General features: G+C 50.6%; 1 long non-coding RNA gene across 1 annotated transcript in view; it reads right to left on the reverse strand.

Annotated features, from left to right (window-relative positions):
• The window catches only part of LOC144380354 (uncharacterized), a 38,595-nt gene extending 18,087 nt beyond the window's left edge, over positions 1–20,508 (reverse strand). The window contains exon 1 of the long non-coding RNA XR_013444490.1: positions 15,868–20,508. This is a non-coding gene — a long non-coding RNA (uncharacterized LOC144380354). The remainder of the gene's footprint in view (positions 1–15,867) is intronic.
• Positions 20,509–20,617: the final 109 nt, after the last annotated feature.

Here is a 20,617-nt window from a genome sequence, read left to right on the forward strand (position 1 = left end):
TGGGCACCTGTCACACCTACGTGGTCCCCCAGCCTTTGGGGTCCCATTCTGGGGGGTCCTGAACACTGAATCAGAGTAGATCTCATCAAGAAGTTGGCAGAGGTGATTTGGAAGATTCAGCAGGCAGAGTTCCAGACACCTGTGGTAGGCAGAATAATGAAATCATACTAATAATGACAGAAATAATAATGTTGACACAAACAACAGCTTGTTCAACCTAATTAAGAAAACACTCCCATTCACGGGACTGTAGCAGGCTGACAAATGTCCCCCTAGACTGTGCCATGCAGTGGGATCAAGGTGAGCAGACTGAGGCCACGGCCAGTCCCTAATCCTGAAAATGTCCCTTTGGCTGTCCGCAGGGGCCATCCTTGCCTTCCATTCTGATTGCCTTTCCCCCATGTGCTCCCTGGGAGCTCCCTCCTGCCCCCAGCTGCCCATCTCTCTTCCTCTGGCTTGGGCTCTCACACCGCTGCTCACGTCCTCACTGCTAATGCCCTTCCCTGGACCCTTGAATTGCAAAGTTCATTTTCCCATCATGAAAGCATTCTCTGCTCACTGCAGATGACCAGGACAACCAAAAAAGAATGGTGGATGGAGAAATAACACCGAGATTTGCCTGTGGAAGGAATCCAGTGATGCCGTTGGCACCCAGCATCTTGAGGATGACTTCTCCATCATGATCCTACTGTAGATAGAAGGCATAGCTTTTGCTTCCTGTGTGAACGTTGCCCTTGCTGGGTTGGAGACTCCCAGGTCCTCTCCCCAATCTTCCCAATGCATGTTGAAGATGGAAGAAGGGTCCACCAACAAAGGAAGGCAGGCTTCTTCACCAGCGGTCACCCTGCCAACAACCTATTGTGACCTACTAAAACCCAGTCCCTTCTTCTGGCCCCCAAAAATGCGAGATCATACATTCCCATTGTTTTAAGTGTTTAAGCAGGGCTGGGAGGGACCATGACCCAAGCTGGCAGAAACTGGCAGAATTTCTGTTGGGTTTGCAATAATAGTTCAGTTCACAGAGCCCAGCCCTGACCTGGGAGGCAAAAGTTAAGCCCTGCCCCGAAATCCCACCTGCTGATTTCCAGCTGTGTGCATCGATGGCTCCTTTAAAAAGGTGGGGCTCCTGGGGCAAGCAGGGTTTGGTTTTCGTTTCGATTCTGTTAGGAATTGACTGCCCTGTCTGTTGAGCCCCAATGTGACCTCAGGAGCCTCCAAGTCCCTGCAAGGAGCAGCAGGGAGGGTGCATGGTTCCTCCACAGCTGGACTTAAAGCACAATTTCATTGAGACAAAATGATAGATCCACATCAGTGTGCTCACAGCTTCTGCTATTCCAAAGGGTAATGTGGGTTTCTTTAAAAATGCAAGAAAGAAAGAAGGAAGCAAGGATGGAAGGAAGCAAGGATGGAAGGAAGGGAGGGAGGGAGGAAGGGAGAAAGGGAAGGAAAGGAAGAAAGGGAAGGAAGAAGAAGAAGGAGGAGGAGGAGGAAGGAAGGAAGGAAGGAAGGAAGGAAGGAAGGAAGGAAGGAAGGAAGGAAGAAGAAAGAAAGAAGAAAGAAAGAAAGAAAGAAAGAAAGAAAGAAAGAAAGAAAAGAAAGAAAGAAAGAAAGAAAGAAAAGAAAGAAAGAAAAGAAAGAAGAAAGAAAGAAAGAGGGAGGGAAGGAGGAAGGAAGGATAGATGGAAGGAAGGAAGAAAAAAAGTTTAAATTGATGAAAAAAGTAAGACAGAGACATGAGGTACAACATCAAGGTGCATTGGGACGAGATGAGCATATGCAGTAAATGCCATGGGACCCTTCCACTCACACCCATGAGGGACCACGTCATTGAAAGCATTCCCAGTTTGCTCCACTTAAGCTCACCATTCCTCCACCCTGAGATTCCCCAGAGCATTCCTCAAGCCTTGCATCTGCTATGGCCTCTCATCTCTCCAGAAATTGAGGTTTGACCAACTCAAAGATGCGATTATTTGCTTTAAATGCTTACAACAGAATACAGTGGGAGGGGTCTCATTTCGGCTAAGGATGCTAAGAAAAAAAAAGCCTTCTCCAACTGAGGGGAAAAATTGCCTTACAATAATACAAGGAAATTTTGCAGATTTATATCAGCTTGGGCCATGGTCACTCCCAGCCCTGCCTGCTTTTGACAGAATCACCTGGAGAGCTTGAAAAACACCAAAGCTGGGGCCACTCCCTGCCCTGGGATGTGGATGTATTTGGTCTTGGGTGTAGCTTCTTCACCAAATCCCCAGGGATGGGATGTGTGAAATTTGGAAATGAAACTCTGATTATAATTGGTGTCCTGAGCCAACTGGTGTCGGGGCTTAGTGGCCACGCAGGCCAATAAGGATGAAATACTGGTTAATGTCGAGGTGCGAAGAAATCTCTCCTTTTTAGGGCCATGCCTCCAGGAGCCTGCATCCATACTGCTCACCAGATGCACACGGCTAATGAAGTGGAAACATTGCATCCAGAAAAAGGTGGTACTTAAGGTTCATAATGAGCCATCAGAGTCTATCACATCGGTGGTGGGGACAGCAAACCCAAGGAAGCCCAACAAGTTGGTAGCAAGGACAGCAGTCTGCTCAGGGTCTTCATGTATCTGAATGACTTGACCAGTTAATCGCCTCTCCCAGTGGACCATGGATTCCGAACCAATGATTTTGAATGGCTTTGCTTAACCTCTTGAACTTTTTGTGTATCTGACAAGGGACATGGTCATGGTGATCTCAGTGCATTTGGGGAGGATTCCATGAAATCTGTGGAAAAAGCCTGGTACTCTGATGGCTCGTTATGAATGCCAAGTATCACCCTTCTCTGGGTGCAGTGTTCCCACTCCATTAGCTGGTGTCTTGAAGGTGCACCTGATTTATCTCCCTGCTTATACACTGAGGGACGCAACACCTTGATTCACTTGCAGAGGGCATGTCACAAACATCACAGAACTCTGAAAATTCTTGGCCACTGCAATGGTCTTGAGTGGTAGATGAGAAATGTATATATTCCCAATGCTCTCCTCCTTCTCTTTCTGTGGAGGGTGTTAGTCCAGTCCTTGACATTTTCTGACATGTACCCCAAAAATGTATCTTCTCAAGGCTTCCCATTTAATTCCCCTGGGACCTGTGATCCACACTTTAATTTTAACCATTATTAAATGTACATGTCTACCTATGTATTCATCTATTATCTATCTATCATCTATCTATCCATCCATCTATGATCTATCTATCCATGTATTCATCCATTATCTATCTATCTACTCATCTATCATCTTTCTATCAATCCATCCATCCATCTATTTATCTATCATCTATCTATCCATCCATCTCTCCATCTATCTATCTATCCATCCATTCATCCTATCTATCCATCATCTTTCTATCAATCCATCCATCCATCATCTATCCATCCATCGATCATCTATCTGTGCATCTATCCATCTATCTATCCATTCATCATATATATATATATATATATATATATATATAAAATCTATCTTCTATCTATCCATTCTATTATCTATCTATCTATCATCTATCTATCAGCTTTCTATCTATCTATCATCTTTAATCTATCATCTTTCCATCTATCTTTTTTTAAAAGATTTTATTTATTTTCCACTTGAGACACATAGAGAGAGCACACAAGCGGGAGTGGGGAAGGGAGAGGGAGAAGCAGGCTCCCCGCTGAGCAGGGGACCCCTCCCCCCATGCTGGGCTCGATCCCAGGACCTTGGGATCATGACCTGAGCTGAAGGCAGACACTTAAACAACTGAGCCACCCAAGCACCCCTTTCTATCTATCTATCTACCTATCTATCTATCTACCTACCTATCTATCATCATCTATCTACCCAAACATCTATTGATATTTTTAACATATTGACCACAAATAACACAGGCGGGATTAACTTGCACATTTTCTGAGGGCAAATCTCAAGTTGTTCCCCTGCTGGTGGCTGTCAGAAGGAAAGAAAGAGGGTCTGAAACACAAATGAGGAAGAAAGAACTTCTCTCTTTTGATGAGAGACCACAGGGCGGGACAAAGCGTGTCAGAACACAAGCACCAGAAGGCAGGAGACAGTCCCTGTGGTTAAGGCTAGGAGGCAGCAAGAACATTGGCTTACAAGGAGATCCTTAAGTCACTTCACTGAGCATGTGGTCTTTGTCGTCCAATGTTCTCTGCACCTGCTTATCCTTGAAGGGTCACAGCCAGAATCTCATTCCGGAGGAATGGAATGAGGATGTTCTGTGAAGTCCCCTGTGTGTGAGCCACTCCTGGGACAGGGGCTCTGTTTAATTGGGTTCCTCCCAGGTAGACTACCCTGCCACCCCAAACACTCAACTGCCCAAAGCCAGTGCAGAAAATGAATTTCGCCATTTACTTAATATATTACTTGAATACTTTAAAAATAAAATTCAATCAACAGCCAGCCATCCCGGCCAGAGGCAAGCTCAACCACTGTTCTGTCTCTTGCTCCCCCAGATGCGTCTCTTCAAAGTTTTTGTTTTTAATATAATGGAAATCGTGACCATATTTCTCGAGGCTAATGAGAAGTCGAGAGTTTCTTTATATTTTTAATATGAAAGGGAACGTTCTCTGCCCCTGGGAAAATATTTATGAGAGAAGTAACCGAATGAAGAATCAGCTTTCCTTTTTATTTTCCTTCCGAGTCTCAGATTCTCCTGTTTGTTCAGAGAACTAATTAAATATTTAAAGCAGTCATCCTGTAGAGATTTATCTTCGTTAAGTGTTTCCGTAAGCTGGGGAAAAGTGCAGGGTGGGTTGCTACTTTCCACAAATCCATGGAGGAAGGACTTTTGCTAGGGTTGGGGGTACTTTGATGTGGCTGACTACATAGTAGTGGGAAAACACGCATGTCTACGGGTTGATATTATCCAACTGCACCTTGCCGCTGGATTCCCATGGTGACCTGGCCCCTCGGAGAGCTCACCTTAGCAGGTCATGATTCTTGCACGTGAGCAAGGTAGAACCCACTGTGCACTGAGGAGGGGACAGGCCCCCTTCGAGGGTTTTAAAAATGAAGCAATAAAAAGCTGGCCGTGGTCGCTGAGTATGAACTACTCTTGAAAACGTGGCTCCAAGGGGCCAACAACAGTCACCACCAGGAACATGACGCAACGTTCTTTGCTGTCGACCACATTTCTCATCCACGTTTTCCTTTGGGTGGCTCAGAAAGCAGCGGACAGCTGATGCTGAAATGCTACAGATTCTTCCCAGGAACACGGACAGTAAACTTCCATAGGTCCCGACTCAGAGTCATGTGCAGTGTGGAGATCCAAGAACACGTCTTCCCGCCATCCTCCCTGCAAATCTTCCCTGCACAGAGGTGCCAGGAACGGCCAGCATTCCCTGTACCGACGGATGAAAGTTGACTCCAGACTTTGAAAGAGAGGAGAAGGCAAGGGGGTCCACGCTCAGAGACGGAGACCCTTCGCTCTTCTTTGTTCTCACCTTTATTGGTGCTTCAGGATGATCATAAATCTTTATTACTCTGTTTCTCAAGCACGTGAGGAGTGACGAGGGGTCTTACTGAAAATAGAAGAGTCTGATAATGGGAAAGATACAACGTGCTGATCAGTGTGTTCTACGAGTTCTGCTAAACATAGCTTAGGGGACAAGGCGTGTATCTCTTAGATCCCAGGGCGGCTATTTGGACTAAGAGAGCTTCGGGGAAGGTAACTCCCTGCGGCATTCCAACTATGCAGAGAGGTCGAGTGGGCCTCGGAATTCTGAAGGCCTACGCCCTCCTCCGAAACCTTCCCTCGCCCCCAGCGGCCTCCGTGTTACATTTTAGCAAGACAGGTATGATGGATGAGTTCATGCTCTACATTAACCCCAACACAGAGAAAACATGGAATTGCTTATTCCAGCAGACCAGGTTTTTAAGAAAACAAAAAACAAAACATTAGTTATCTGAGCTTCCTTCAAACCCCTTTTGTAGGAAACACACATGCTTTGGGTGGTTGAGCCTTTTAGAGAAAGATCCACGTTTCCCTCTTCCCTGAGGACACCTGGCTAGCAGGGTGGCCCCTCTCTCCCTCCTGAAGACAGAGCTGGAAATACATGGACAGCCCAAATCGGAGCTGCCTGTGTCCTGTCCTGCTGACACCCACGAGAAGTGCAGGGATCTGATGGGTAGGAGGGCACTTAACCCATGGGGGAGGTTGCATGGTGAACTGCACCTGTGGGAGCTTCCCACCAAAGAACATTCCAGAATGCAGATCCTACATACCAGGGACAAACCCCTCACCTACTCCCTAAACAAAACACGTTCCAGTACCTCCCACAGACAGGAAACCCTCAGGGGAAAGGCACAGAAAGCCTTGTTCTATTTGGCTGAAACCTAACTGTCCTTGGAGCACATGGCCTGGAGCCTCTGAGAAAGTCTCCACTCAAGAGACCTGCTGGCTCATGTACGCACTGAGAAGGTATGTTTACAAGTTCTTTTCTCACAGACCTAAGTACTTGGGGAACAAGGAAACTGTGTGCATTTCCTACAGCTGCCCTAAGTAACAAGGGACCCAAAACTGGGTAGCTTTGAGCATCAGACATCCATCCTGTCTCAGCTCTGGAGACCCGAAGTCTGAGATGCAGGCGGGGCAAGACCACTGAGATCCAGGCGGGGCAGGACCACTGAGATCCAGGCGTCCCTGGGCTTGTGACCATGTCCCTCCCATCTCTGCCTCCATCTTCACGTGGCTTCTCCTCTGTGTCTGTGTCTCCTCTTCTGTCTCTCACAAGGATACCTGTCCTTGGATTTAGGGCCACCCTCATCCAGGCTGAGCTCATCTCAGATCCTTCCCTTAATCACATCTGCAAAGACCCTATTTCCAAGTAAAGTCCAGACCACAGGCATCCGCCACGTAACCTCCTTGCGCCTGCGTCTTAGTCTTGGGGTCTGTGTTGTGGGACAAGCAAAACAAGGAACACCTTTCCCTCTTCTGGAAAGCTCTGCTGGGCAGTCACTTTTAAGAGGCACGGAACGACTCACAACACATACTGGTGACATCTTCCCTTTCCCAGCTGGGTCTTTGCTCCAGAGATACATAACTAAGAAGGAATAAAACCATGCCCCATAGGGTTAATGAGGTTGAAATGAGCAACAACAGCAAAAGGGCTTATTTTTCAAAGACTTGTGTCTCCTTTATCAGCTATCGTGTCTTCTCAGGCCCCACTAACAAACCCACTGGCTGGCTCTGCAAAAGCCTGGATTCAAGGTCAGCTGATAGGGTTCTTGCTTAAGAACATTCCTTACCAGAGATAAGGAGCCCAAGACCACATCTGGCTTATCCCAGTTCTGGGAGCACGCCCAGGGCCCGTTCTTGTCCTAAGATAACCTCCTGACTCAGAGGCTGAATTTTGCCTCCCTGTGGGGTTAAGCATCCACCCCACAGTGAACACGGGATGTAGGTTACATATATGTTTTCCCAATGCATGTGCTCCATGTTTCCTCATGAGTAGTGATACATTTCCCTGCCCTTTTCATCCAGATGTGTGCAATATCAACCCCTATGATCATAAAACGCTTGTCCTCTGCCCCTTCGGGGAGGTGGATTCAAGGCTTGCTCGCCCAGCTCCTCATCCAGCAGCCTCTCGAATAAACCCTTTGCTTGCTACAAACCTGATGTCTCAGTGATTGGCTTTCACTTGCACCGGGCAGATGGGCTTGGGTTAGCAAAAACCATGTGTTTCCACCTCCATGTCACCTGCCCACCTCCCTACCCGGACAGCACACGGCAAAGCTCCAGGCGGCTCCCAGAAGACCGTCCAGGGGTGTCCCCATCGGACACATTGGTTTGCCCTCAAATCTGGAAAAAAAAGGGGAGGGCCCAGCTCGTTGCACTCTTGACTTTGCACACTTGCAGGAAACATCTACAAGTTGTCTCCTAAAGGAAATCGTGGAAAGCCACACACGTGTCGCTTTGCAGCTCCTGGGCAGTCCCAGCACGTGCCTGGAGAGTGGGGCGCTGGGCTCGGATCGCTCAGTCACCCTTCCCTCCTGAACTCAACCCCTCCATTCTCATGAGTCTGTTCCTATTCCCCACATGACAGCCATGGGGAAGTCAAGGGAAGCAGTGTTTTGCATTATTATTCCGGAGGCTCCGCGTGGAAGCCTGGATGATGCATTCAGAGTACATGAATTATGGAAGAGAGGGTTTTCCGTGTCCTTAACTCATCGGAGTGATCCCACAGCTCAGCACATAGGTATTTATCTCTCCCCCAATGGGACAGATGCCTGTTCTTTTGAAGATAGAGTTAACACACTCCTTTCTGTTCAAGGCTTAGAATGATTTGCTCAAAACAGTGTGATTGTCACTCCTTTTAATTCCTATAGGGAAAGGGGAAGTAAGTCTGGTGACAAAAAGTCCCCTTCCGCCTCCCCAAATCAGAACATCTCAGGACTATGGGGATTATAGGGAAACCGAGGGCCGAGACCCAATTTTTCCTTGATGTCCAACTCATGGGGTGTATTTGTCACCAAAGGAACAGAACGCCTGCCTTACGGAGTCATGTCCTTGCTGGGTAGTGGAACCCACGGGAATGCACCACCCCAGGAAAACAGGCGATAGCTGGAGGCATGTGGAGAAGGGGGGTCTGCAGCTCCATCCTCCTGGGAGCAGGAACATGAGGTCCTGACTTCGGACGGAGAAGTGCAGAATTCCAAAGTGGTGGCCATGGGGTGGAATAAGAAACAGGGAGGACACAGGATGCTATAGGAACAAAGCAGGCACTGACCGCCCCCTAAAGTGCAACATGAGTAAGCACAGCAGAAGACCCAGAGGGGTGGGGCCCCCAAATGGCCAGACGCACAGAGTCAGGAAGCATTCCACATGGCCGGAAAAGGTGGGTGGGAATGACCGCAGGACCCCATGGGAAACCTCAATGTCCAGGAGTCCTGATCCATTTGGGAATGTGCCAAGTGACATCTAAATTCCAGGTGACTGTCGGGGAACCCAAGGGGCATAGACACTGAGTGCAGGGTCTGAATTCCAGGATGACTCAAGCCAGAGAGTAGCAGCTAGGAGAGCCAACTGGACGAATGGACACGCACATCTGGTGGGCACTTGGCCGATGGTGGGCACTTGGCCGATGACGCGAGGGGTGTGAAATAAATCAGGTCTCAGGACCCGTCGCACGCGTGGGGATGAACTGAGGGTGACTACAGGTTCTTTTAAGGCCGCTAAGAAAAGAGTTCCCTTGTTCCAGACTGACATTCTCAACAAAGGGCAGAAGACGGGCCCTCTTGCTTTCAATGCTGGCCTGAAAATAGGTCAAGATAGGGTCCGGTGAGGCAGTGTCCCCAAACAAAGGGGACAGCCAGAGATACTGTCTTTAGGGACAAGTAGAAATTATGGAGAAGATGGTCCAGAAGTTGTCAAGAGTTCCACTGAACCAGTTTCCAAAAATCTTACATCTATGGTCACTATAGGAGTTTCCTGGGGCAGACATAACCAAGTATGATAAACCCAGCAGCTGACAACAACTCACATCTATCCAGCTCTGGAGACCAGAAGTCTGAGATCCAGGCAGGGCAGGGTCTCTGAGATCCAGGCGGGGCAGGATCAGTGAGATCCAGGCTGGTCAGGATCAGTGAGATCCAGGTGGGGCAGGACCACACTCCCTCCCAAGGCTCCAGGGGAGGGTCCTTCCTGCCTCTTCTGTGTTTCTCCTCCTCTGTCTTTCATACACACCTGTCATTGGATTTAGGGCCAGCCTGATCTGGGATGCTCTCATCTCAGATCCTTCACTAAAGGGCATCTTTGCCCACATCTTTTGTCATAAAAGATCATATTCACAGGTCACAGGGATGAAGACGTGGACCTAATTTTGAGCAAGGTGCCATTCAGCCTACTACAAGTGCTTTTGACACATAGGAGGGTTCAAACCCACTATTACATTATTTTATTATTTCCTACGTGAACCACACATCTTAACAGGAACGATTGGAACACTTATGGAACAGCTATTACGTTACTAAGCCTTTTCCATGAGCTTATTTTATTTTCACTACAGCCCTAAGAAGTTGGTCCTTTATCTCTACGATGTACACGGAATGTGTGTGTCCTTCCAAAATCCGTATGTGGGATGCTGAATCCCCAGTGGGATGGGATTAGGAGGTGGGGCATGGGAGGGGTTTAGCTCATGAGGATGGAGCCCCATGATGGCATTAGTGTTCTCATAAAAGAGACCCCCAGAGAGCCCCCTCGTCCTGTTCCTCCATGTCAGGACAGAATGGGAAGACATCTATCTGTGAACCGGGAAGGGGGTTCACACCACACATCAAATCTGCAGATGGATGTCCAGCCTCCAGAACTGCCAAGACTAAATGTCTCTTATTTGTAAGCCCCCCAGTCTGTGGTGTCCTCTTATAGCAGCCCCAGCGGACTGAGACAGTCCATTTTATAGGTAGGGATATGAGGAAGGATGAGCCGGCATGGGATTTGGGTTCTGTCTCCAAAGTGCATGAAGTTAACCATTCCTAGATCCCTCAGCCCTCCTCCCAGGACCCAGTTGTATGTCTACAGCTCTCTGGAATGCCGACCTCTTGGAGTTATCTTAGCGCCCATGACAATGCTGACTTTATGGTCATCATGTCCCTTAGTAATCAATTTCAGCTGTCGCCATGACTACAGCCTAAACGCCACATTACAATAATCATTGCGAGTCCCACCCAGTTTGTGATCCTTCGAACATCACCAATTAGTTGATTTCCCCCCATGAAAACGGTTCTTGAAAAATAAATGAGCAGTTCTGTAAAACTCATCAGAACGGCAACACTCTGAAAAATCTTATGTTCCCCACCCCCTCCAGGCTAAACCCAGTTTCGAGATGTTAACATTGCTAATGATTTCTACCATTTTGCTGTAATCAACACCAACCCTGGTTTTCATTGCTGGGAGGTATGCACAAGGGAAACAAAGCTGGGGGAAGTTGGGAGGGGTGGCGGGTTATTCTGGAAGACAAATGGTGGGTCCTCCACCATCGTGCAGGATCCATTGGGAGCCATGCAGTAGCCAGGTTGGGTATGCTTTTGGTGTTTTCTTAGGGGCACCATTTCACTCGCTATAAGTGTAATAATAGAGGGAGACTCTTTATGTTGGAAGTTGGTACATGATAAGCAATGGAAACTGTCTGGTTCCTTCGCGCATCACTACAATGAGCCATCAGAAACCCCCGGTGCCACACCATCTCCAAGCAGGTGGAGAACTCGGTCAAGCCACCTGGTTTTCCCAGACATCAAGCTTCTCATCCTCACTGTAAAGATGAACTCTGAGCTCTCAGAGCTCCTTCCAGGTCTAAAGGACCAGATGAAGTTTGATTTTTTTTTTTTTTTTTGCCTATTGGGCACCCTCCAGCTGTGGACACAAGGTGTCCTCTGGGCTGCCTTGTTGACGATCCATGTGTCATCGGCAGCATGATGGGAACACAGGTGGTCAAGAACTCAGCCAAGAACAAGGGCCGTGGTCCACCTCCAGAACACGGTTCTTATTCAGAGTGTGAAATGGTTTGTGGCCACCATGGAAGAAGACACATCCACAGCAGGAAAGAAGGAAGGAGAAGGAAAGAAGGAAGGAAGGAAGGAAAGAAGGAAGGAAGGAAGGGAGGGAAGGAGGAAGGAAAGGAAGGAAGGAAGGAAGGGAGGAAGGGAAGGAAGGAGGAAGGAAAGGAAGGAAGGAAGGAAGGGAGGAAGGGAGGGAAGGAGGAAGGAAAGGAAGGAAGGGAGGAAGGGAGGGAAGGAGGAAGGAAAGGAAGGAAGGAAGGAAGGAAGGAAGGGAGGAAGGGACGGAAGGAAGGAAAGGAAGGAAGGAAGGAAGGGAGGGAAGGAAGGAAGGAAGGGAGGGAGGGAGGGAGAGGGAGGGAGGAAGGAAGGAAGGGAAGGAAGAAAGGAAGGAAGGAAGGGAGAGAGGAAGGAAGGAAGGGAGGGAAGGAAGAAAGGAAGGAAGGAAGGAAAGGAAGGAAGGAGGGAAGGAAGGAAGGAGGGACGGAGGGTGGGAGGAAGGAAGGAAGGAAGGAGAAGGAAGGGAGAGAAAGAGGGGAAGGAAGGGAAGGAAGGAAAGGAAGGAAGGAAGGAGGGAGGGAGAGGGAGGGAGGAAGGAAGGAAGGGAAGGAAGAAAGGAAGGAAGGAAGGGAGAGAGGAAGGAAGGAAGGGAGGGAAGGAAGAAAGGAAGGAAGGAAGGAAAGGAAGGAAGGAGGGAGGGAGGGTGGGAGGAAGGAAGGAAGGAAGGAGAAGGAAGGGAGAGAAAGAGGGGAAGGAAGGGAAGGAAGGAAAGGAAGGAAGGAAGGAGGGAGGGAGGGTGGGAGGAAGGAAGGAAGGAGAAGGAAGGGAGAGAAAGAGGGGAAGGAAGGGAAGGAAGGAAAGGAAGGAAGGAAGGAGGGAGAGGGAGGGAGGAAGGAAGGAAGGGAAGGAAGAAAGGAAGGAAGGAAGGGAGAGAGGAAGGAAGGAAGGGAGGGAAGGAAGAAAGGAAGGAAGGAAGGAAAGGAAGGAAGGAGGGAAGGAAGGAAGGAGGGAGGGAGGGTGGGAGGAAGGAAGGAAGGAAGGAGAAGGAAGGGAGAGAAAGAGGGGAAGGAAGGGAAGGAAGGAAAGAGGAAGAAAAGGAAGCGAAGGGAGGGAGGGAGGAAAGAAGGAAGGAAGGAAGGAAGGAAGGAGGGAAGGAAGGAAGGAAAATGCTAACTATGGTGACAGAAGTGTTAATTCACTTATGATCATTTCAGAATGTGTATCAAAATATCAAGTTGTACATCTGAAATTAATATCATTTCTATTTGGCAAGTATAGCTCAATCAAGCTGGGAAAAAAAATGAGAAAAGCCCCCCACAAAGCTAATAGCTTCCTCCACTTCGATACACCAGGCCCTGAGCCTTTTCGTGTATGGAACACCATCTGCTCTGGAAACGCGGTGACTGACCACTTACTACCCTTTCCGTTGGTAACGGGCGCACACGTGCTCAACAAAGTCAGCCCGTCATGGGTCGCGAGTGTCGGGAAACAGCTTTATGGAGACATATTTGAATACCTTGACGTCGACCCATCGTAAGCGTTCCATCTACTGGTTTCCAGTCCACTGACAGAGCTGGGCCACCATCACAGTCTGAACAGAAACCTTGTCCCCAGGAAGCCGTCTCTCCCCAAGCCCCCGACAACCACACATGGACTTTCTGTAGACCGATTTACCTTTTCTGCACATTTCATACAAATCGGATCATATGTGGACTGTTAAATCTGGCTTCCTTCACTTAGCACGGTTTTGTTTTGTGTTTCTGAGGTCCACCTTTGTGGCAGCAGGTATCAGAACTTTGCTGCTCTTCACGGCTGAGTAATATTCCTCTGTATGGACGGACCCCATTCTGTTTACCCAGTCATCCATCCGGGGACATTTGGGTGGATTCCAATTTTTAGTCCTGCTGTAAATACTATGTATACACGTGTATGAGTTTTTGGGTAGACTTGTATTCTCCTTTCTCTTGAGTATACACCTAGGAGCAAAATTGTTGGGTCCTATGGCAGGTCTATGGCTAATCTTTTGAGGAACTGGCAGACTGTTCAATCTCTGTATGCTTTTAATTTCAGTTTAAATGAATTTAGCTCTAACCCGTACACTGGGGAATGAAGCTTCTTCTTCTTATGGTCCCCACTCCTCCCGAAGGTCCCCTAGACATTTAGGTCACGCTGCATGTTCAGGTGACTTGGAAAATGGTCCTTCCCGGTCTGCAGCGAGGACTCCTCTCTCCCACACCTGCTCTCCCCACGCCCTGAACCCCTTGATAATCCGGGTGATGCAGGAATCTGTGTCAAGACTGGACACCCAGGACCATGGACACGCACAGCCGGGCTAGCTGGTTGTGCACCAGACCACGTGCAATCTTTCCTAGGTGCAGAGCCGCCTTGGCGCTGGGAGCTGGCCACCCCGTCGGGGGTCCCCGGTCACCGTAGTCTCCTGACCGAATGGGGAACCCTGCACTGGACGATTCAGGAAATGAGAAGCGAACATGTAGCGTGTACACCACGGAAGCTTATAGGTTACGGCAGCTCCTTTCATTCTAACGGGTGTAGGAGAGAGGTTAAAGCAATGCCACGCTGTTCTTCTTGGGTTGGGGGGGAGAACCTCCATGGGCCCCTCAACCCCTCCATCCCCTCAAGATCCCACTTCAACATCACCAGATGGTTCACTTTATTCTAGAAGTTTAAATGCTGACATTCTGCAGGGACGACCCACCTCCCCAACGGGAAACCCCACCTGAACACAGTGGGCACGACCTCCTTTGCAGGTGGCCTCCGGGCAGAGCAACCGAGTGCCCGTGGGCAGGTGTGTATGGTGGGCAGGTGTGCGTGCTCCTCCATCTGGGCTTCCAACAGCGCCCCCCCTCGCCCCCCGGGACCAAACTGAAGACGCAGGCAGTCCATGCCCTTCAGGACCACTAGGTGGAGCCATCAGACAGGTGTAAACCCAACTGAGACTTGCGCTGCTGCCCGCTTGCAAAGGGGACGCGTCCCATCAGCATGAGCGTCTGCAGGACACCCTCAACCCCGGGGTCTCCCATCTGAGCCAAACCCTCCTGCGGATGATTTTGCAGAAGCGTCTCCCTTCAGATCCGTCCCATCCCCGAAAGGAAACCAAACAGCGGTGTTGCCAACCGGCCAGACGAATGCCCCCGGGGAGGAGGCAGACATCCTAAAAACATCAAAGGATGCCTAAAGAATGAGTAGATGACCCTGGACATCGCGGGAAATAGGCAACATTTGCACCGGTGTGTTTTCGGACACCCCCAAACGAGCACCAGAGTCTGCCTTGCGGCGTGCAAATTTAGAATTCATGTCTAAGACAGGGGAGTTTTCCAAAATCACACTTCTGCTCTGACCCACATCTCGTGCCTTTGGGGAACTAGAACGTGATAATCTAGTAACCCTGAGTTACTTCTATGATCGTCCCCCCAAGTGATGGCAGGGTTCAAACCCCACAGGAGACTTCGTCCTTCGTCCCCCACCCCAGCTATCTAATTGGAGAAGGGAGACAATACCGCCTACCTCAAAGGGATCAGCTTTATGGGAAATATTTTAACACACACAAAACACCATGAAAGGGCAACTGATTAATGCATAATATCTGCTTCTACCCCCAAGTCCCCCAGACCCTCATTTCCCCCCTATTGGCACGCCTCCCACCTTCCCTTGCATCTTTTCTGGTGCTCGGGGATGTTGACCATGTGGGGATTCCTACACCAAGGCATGTGATGTTTGCAGAGAATGGAAACTTGCTTGTTCAACGCCCGATTGACAAAACCACAAGGTAGACCTTTTGGCTCACCTGGGTTGCCCTGGTTTCTCTGGAAGGGCGGGGGCGGGGACTTCGGCACAAACGTGGGCACCCTTCACTTTGCTTATCCCACGTGCCATTTTTATACAAGCTACCCCTGGGCAAGTAGGTGGGATAATGCTCTCTATTTGCAGGATTTCCCCTGATTTTCAATATCAATCATTTTACCGTTACGATATATGGATATGGATGCCATATTACAGTTTCCTACATAATCATTTCAGAAAGTAACGTGATGCCTCATAGGCATGGCAGTCGGCCCTCTCTCCCCCCATTCCTGCAATGACTCTGAAACAGATTGTCCATGTCTCCCAACCCCCCACTCGGTGGGAAGCAAGAATCCCCATCTGCTTACTGGCAACGCCATAAAATATGGATCAACACCCATTCCTGACATGTCACAATCGGAGAGCATTGGAAATGTTCATCGGGAAGCTACCGATCTGCATGCACACAGTAACAGATCCCCCCCACCCCCACTCTGCACACAGCATCCTGGTGCATGGAATGGGATTGATTATTACCTTACCGTATACACATCTTAAGGATGGAGACAGGGGCGCCTGGCTGGCTCAGGCCATTGAGCGTCTGACTCTTGATTGTGCCTCAGGTCATGATGCGTGGAGTCTGCCTGTCCCTCTTCCTCTGCTCTTCCTCCTCTTCTCTCTCTCTCAAAGAAACAAATAAATTAATTTAAAAAAAAACCCATGGAGACAATAAATCCAGCCAGCCGCATTAGGATGGCTGACATCTAAGCATCACACTCAACCAGGTGCTCAGACAAATGAGTCGATGGTCAAGGTGCATCTTCCCTAGATTTAACGCAATCACCATGTTGTGTGGATTCCCAAAGTGGTGTAAAGAAATAGGTCAGAATAACTCATTCTTCCCAAAGCAGAAAGGCCCCTCGCATCCAAGACAAGGAGGTACGGACAAATACTAACTTATTTTCAAGGCACATTTTAAGAACCCACCGCATCCAAAAAGCATCCCATGGCCCTTTAACAAAACATTGTGAAAAAAAGAGAGAGAGAGATGCTAGCCTAATTTCAAAACCTTGGAATCTTAATACAATGCATGGCCAGGCTTTGTGCATTTTCCCCAGCTCTGTCAATTTCCAGATTTTCCCCCCCCACTATGAACCACGTGAAAATGAAAACAGAGTTTACAATAAAGACAGACCCACATAGACAGTGTTGGTTACATAAGCAGCGTCTTGGGGCCAGCATCATTGAAATACCGCTTTGGGGAGAATTTGGTCTTGGCTGTTTGAATCCTTTTCATGATCCTAAAGCCACGGTGGACCGACCGCCTCTCTGTTTATTTTTTTAAAAAAATAAAATATTTCCTTTCCTGTGGTTCTTATGGTGCATCACCAACCCATCGCTGCTGGGATAATGTTTAAAAAAAAATGCACTGAAGTTTGAAGCTGGAAACAGCTCTGTTATTACTCCCATTCCAATGGACTGAGTATTATGAGTGGGTGTTTGGGGACAGCGCAGCGATCCCAATAACCCTGATTTCAATATCCTTACCTCCTCTGACCCCAACACACTCAGATAACACTTAGGATACAAACCAGCGGTTTACAAATCCCGTGTTTTAGATATGAACTGTGGAGCCAAGAGCTGGAACCACCCCCTCCCCAAATCTCAAGGATGCTGAACATTGGCCGACAGGGCGTGCAGACCCCCCAAGACAAGGCCCCAAGATCAGCCCCTCTCCAAAACGCGATCGGCGTCGTGCAGAATTTGGGCAAGCTTCCTATGATTAAAAAAGAAAAAAAAAATACACGTTTTCTTGTGTTCAAAGGGAGCCTCGGGGAGAAGCAATTATTATTGGATTACTTGAGGCAATTGAGGCAAGCAAGAGTGTCCAAAAATGCTCGGGAAAGATGTCCAAGCTGCTATATAAAACGCTGGACCTGTCCCAACTTCCTCCAGGATTCGCCCCAAGACTTGTAAGACATTCAGGAAAACACACGCAGTGACGCAGAGATCGCCGTTGGCCTGGGGTCCGCACCACCCGCTGGCTGGTCCCACGGCCAGTGCGTGCACGGCCAATCACAAACGAAGACATCCTTTAGCTCCTTCCCGGGTCGTGCCGGAGAGTTTGGACCCTGGGGGACCTCCCCTGCCCCAACCTGCCTGCCCCAAGCCCAGGGAGCTCCTTGCCCGTGAGTTTCAAAATGCACCTGTGCTGTAAGACAAAATCCTACCCATTAGGCTGGCCTGCTTTCCTCTCTCACTTAAAGACACAACGTTCTTCGATCACTTTGCTTGAGCAAGGACAGCTCTCGGGTCCCTTGCACCCGAAGGAACATGAATGGCGGCCTCCCCCGCCCCCCCTCCATCCCTGAACGTCTACACCTGTTGATGCCTCAGCTGCTACATGGGGTTCTGCAAACACCTTTGATTTCCGAAGGCTCGCCGCACGTAGCCCCTTCTGCTTGCTCTTTTAAAATCCATTGGATTAAAAAAACAAAATCCCGTCGCATCGACTGAATCGACTCTACAATCCCCTAATTGGTCGTGACCTATAGTTTCAGAAACATTTCCAAAGCAGGATGGCGGCACGCGCATTTGCCCTACGCCTACTTTGCAACGTTCACGTTACCCTGCAGGGTCTGCCCTGGATTTTCAGCGGGATTTACATACTTAGGGGTAAGAGGTGCTCAGGCTTACGAGGGGAAACCCTCACTGCTCAGAGTGGGATCGACAAGACTCCCTGTCCCCATCTGGAGGCCTGCAGCGTGCAGACAAGACCATCGAGCCGCACGTAGAGAGAGTTTCTGGTGGCTCCTGAGTTCTGCTTTACGAACCGAGCATTTATCTGATTCCAAAGTAATTCACGGCAGGGAGAGCCAATTTCCCTGAAATGCTGCCGTCCTGCAGGACGGGGTTCAGGAAGGAGCTGGTGGACACAGAAAAAAAAAGCAAGCGTGTATCCGAGTGCAGCGTAACTCAGCGGCTGAGCCCAAAGGAGGCCTGGGTGCATGAATTAATTGGGAAGAAGGTGGCACCGGAGCAGGCTGGACCCGAGGGTGGCCGACCCACGTTGTGCATTTAAGGCGCGGAGGTACGGCGGGGATCTGGTCCATGAGTGGAGTTCATCCTTTTACATGAAGAATCACACAGCCCTGGGTCAGCAAGCGATTGCCGTGCATTTCCTCGGACACCTGTCTCCACCTTCCCACCTGCGTGTCCTTTCTCGGTCTGGGCTCCGTCGTAGTGGGTGTCTTGTAGATTCTGCAGACAGAACCAAGTTCCAGGCACGACGTCAGGAACTCAGGGTCTCCTCCCTTAGCGTGCCCCCTGAGCAATAGGAACTGTGTGTGTGCAAGAGAGCGATGCGAGGGGTATATACACTCAATGATCCTTCTTCTTTCAACCAGTGAGCAGCTAGAGGCTGCTCGTGCAGGTGGTTTTCAGAGTGAGAAGCTGGAGCTCTGGGAAAACACAGTGTGGCTTCGAATCCCACACTTCACGGCTGACACCAACAGTTCCCTGGACATGCATCTGTGGATATTTATATATGGCATCAAAAACCCCCTAACTGGAAGTCTTACTGCTGCTTCACTACACTTGTAAGGACCTTCCTTCACCACCCGTTTCTTCCTGCGTCCCCCTTCACAGACCGCAGGGCCAAAGAAAAGACCTTGCTTTTGCCGTCCTGGCTGCTGAGAGCCGCTGATGGGGGCGGGGGGGCTCCCTCTTTGCCCCCAGCGGGAAGGCGGTACCCTCCTTCCTATGCCCTCCTGGGCAGAGGGCAGGTGCTGGAGTGCATGCATCGGCCAGCAGGATAGGGAGCCGGACTCCAGGGCCAGTGCGCAGCCCACTGCTGATGTGTTCCTCCCCACGCTGCACCAATGCAGTCCCCACAGCCCCAGGATCACGGCCCCTTCTCCTGCATGCCCCCTCCACTGCAGTCTGAGGGGATGCCGTTTGCACCTGGGTCCTGTCGCGTCGTCTTTGTGCCAGGCTCTGCAGCTCGGGGATGAGGCTGGTACCTGTAGGCAGTCCGGGGCTCAGACAAAGAGGCTACAGCCCCTGGCCCCTCCCGTCTTCCGGGGGAATCAGGGATGGGGTCGGCGCCTGCATGTCTGCAGGCTCTCTCTGGCCACTGCCCACCGGACGCACGTGACAACTTCTGCCAAGCACGGAGGACCAGTCCCCGGTCACCGGGGTTGGGGGCCGGAGGTGGTGGAGACAGGACTCAGAGCACGCTGGGCCTGAACTCCGCGTCCTACCTACCGCACTGGGGTTCTTCTGCTGCTTGTGTGCATGGATTCCTCCCTGGAGCCCCGCATCCTGCACCCCCAGCTCCCTGCATCCGCATCCCGGACAGTGCAGAATCTTCCGGCTGCCCAGCTGGGTGGGTGGGTACCAGTTCTTTGGCCCAGGACATCTGCATAAGCCTTTTTTAGGGGCTGCCTCAGCCGCCTCTGTCTACCCACTGCCCTTGTACAGTGCCCACCAGGCGTCAGCCCTAAATGCAGCCCAGACCGCAGGACAGGTGTGTGTGTGTGTGTGTGTGTGTGAGAGAGAGAGAGAGACAGACAGACAGCTGGGGTAAGGTCCCTGCTCTCATCCCCAGGGCCCAGGACGGCAGGGTGGGAGACCCCTGTGTGTGCGTGTGTGGATGGGGAGGGGGCTCCCTGTGAGTCTCAGGAGCCTGGATCCCCGTTGCTGGAAGTCCTCCCCCTCCCAGGCTGTTCATCTATTCATCACAGAACAGGGAACCCCCTTCCCCTTATGTAAGCCTTGCATCTAGGTCTGAACTCCCCCTGCTCCTGGGCCCCACGCCCCCCACAGCCTCTCCTACCCAGGGGCGGCAGCGAACAGTTACCTGGACGCAGCCCCACAGCCCCTACCCCAGGAAAGAGAAGGAAGGGGTGCGCCTTGCCACCAGCAGCCCCCCCAACCCCGCCATTCCTCTGTAATGACAAGCACAGCGCGCCCGCCGCGGCGCCAGGGGGAGGGGGCTCCGGAACGAGGAAAGAAGGGGCCCCCTCGGAGGGCTGGCGCGGGTAGAGGGGCCCGGGAGCCACCCCAAGGCTGCCATGGAGCGGGGGCTAGGGGCGGCGCGGGGCGCAGGGTTCGCGCGCAGGAGCCCCTCGCCGCAGCGCACACACACACACACACACACACCCCTCCGCGCTCGCCCCCGCGCCCCCCGCCGCCCGCGTTCGGCCGCGCGCTGCGCCCCGCGGGGCCGGGCTTGCACCTGTCACCGCGCGCCCGCCGCCTCGCCGCCGCCCAAGTTCGCGGGGACTTGGC

Source organism: Halichoerus grypus, chromosome X (genome assembly GCF_964656455.1).
Source record: "Halichoerus grypus chromosome X, mHalGry1.hap1.1, whole genome shotgun sequence".
NCBI lineage: Eukaryota > Metazoa > Chordata > Mammalia > Carnivora > Phocidae > Halichoerus > Halichoerus grypus.